This window comes from Corapipo altera, unplaced genomic scaffold (genome assembly GCF_003945725.1).
Source record: "Corapipo altera isolate COAL_440 unplaced genomic scaffold, ASM394572v1 301, whole genome shotgun sequence".
Lineage (NCBI taxonomy): Eukaryota > Metazoa > Chordata > Aves > Passeriformes > Pipridae > Corapipo > Corapipo altera.
In genome coordinates, this window is record NW_020884926.1 from 5,007,695 (window position 1) to 5,009,250 (window position 1,556).

Below are 1,556 nucleotides of genomic sequence, written 5' to 3' on the forward strand. Positions count from 1 at the left end.
GTGGAAGCTGGTGGGAGCTTTGCCTGCTGTTTTTCCCTGCTTTTGAGGGGCTCACCCTTCGCTTCAAGTAAAATTTAGGGGGATCCAGCATGAGCTGGGAGCAAGGGAAAGGTGATATCCCAAAATATCCCTTATCCCAAGACGATTCCCAGACAGGGCCGGCCACCCCGCTCCAGTTTGGGATGTTACCGCCGCCATGGGGGGGGGGGGTGGGCAGGGGGAAATCGGTACGAATTCCTGCCGGGGAGGTTTTTCTGGCTCTGAGGTGATTTTGAAGCACAGGTGGAGCTTGTGCTTCCAAAAAAAATCCCTTGGAAACGCCCCGAAACCACCTCCCCCAGCGCGGCGGCCGCTTCCCCTCTCCACTAACACACGCGCCGCGCTCTCCGCTTAATGCCAAGATAAGTACCTTATGCTTTAATGCTTATGATATAATTTTAAGCTCTTAAAAAAAAAAAAATGTATTAAGATTTATTTAATGAACTGTAATAGCGTATTATTTTTCTTAATTCCGATACGCGCCGCGCCCTGGTTGAGATGAAAAAGGGTGTTTTGTCTTAAATCACCGCTGCCCTCGCGCCGTGTATTCCTTCCTGCTCGTGGGATGATGCAGAGGGGCCATGGAGGGGGTGTCAGAGGGACCAGCCCCCCCAGGCTCTCCTGGGGTGGCAGGGCAGGCTTTGCCCCGTGGCATCTTTTTTCTCTGCAGAGAAGCGTTTTTATACATTTTGTTCTTTTTTTGGGGGGGGTTTTTTTGTTCTGTTGGTTTTTTGTTCTGTTGGGTTTTTTGTTTGGTTGGTTTTTTTTTTGGTCCTCCTTGCGTTTTTATAATTTAAACCGCCAGAAGAGATGAGCAATCTCCTTGTTACCGAGTAGTTTCCTTTGCATTTCAGCTTTTTTGTAAATTAGGAAATAATTCTAAAAATTACTAAGAGGATGATTTATTTAAAAGAGAACTTCGCTAAATAGCATATGAATTATGGGTAACATTAGATTTAACTTTTCCCCCCATGGGCGGGGGAGAATCCTTGAAGGCATGGATGCAAATATAAAATTATAAAAGATCTAAATAAAGCTTATTTTAAAGTACAGATGAACTCCACGTGGTTTTGTTGCTTGGCAGATGGAGAGCCTGGGCTGGTGCTGGGGTTGGGGTGCAGGACACCCTGACTGCCACACGAATTTGGGGGGCTCCAGGGTGATGGGGGAATGCAGGAGAAGCTGGACCAGCTGCCAGGCAAGTGCTTGCACCTGGATGCAGTGATCCTGGCAGGAGGCTGGGACAGTCTGCACCCGTATAAAATGGGGATTTCAAGGGTTTGAGGTAAGTAAAGATTTGGGAATGTGGGTGAACAGCCAGGAGGTGTCCCCCTGATATACACAAGGACAAAGAAAAGGAGAAGGGATGGAGAAATAAGAAAATGTGCTCTAACTTTTATTAATGGATAAATTATTGATATTAATTTACAGATTGATAAATCATTATAATAATATATAACTATAGTTCTAATAGGAGCAACTATAAATAATAATTATTACTCCTATTATTATTTCAA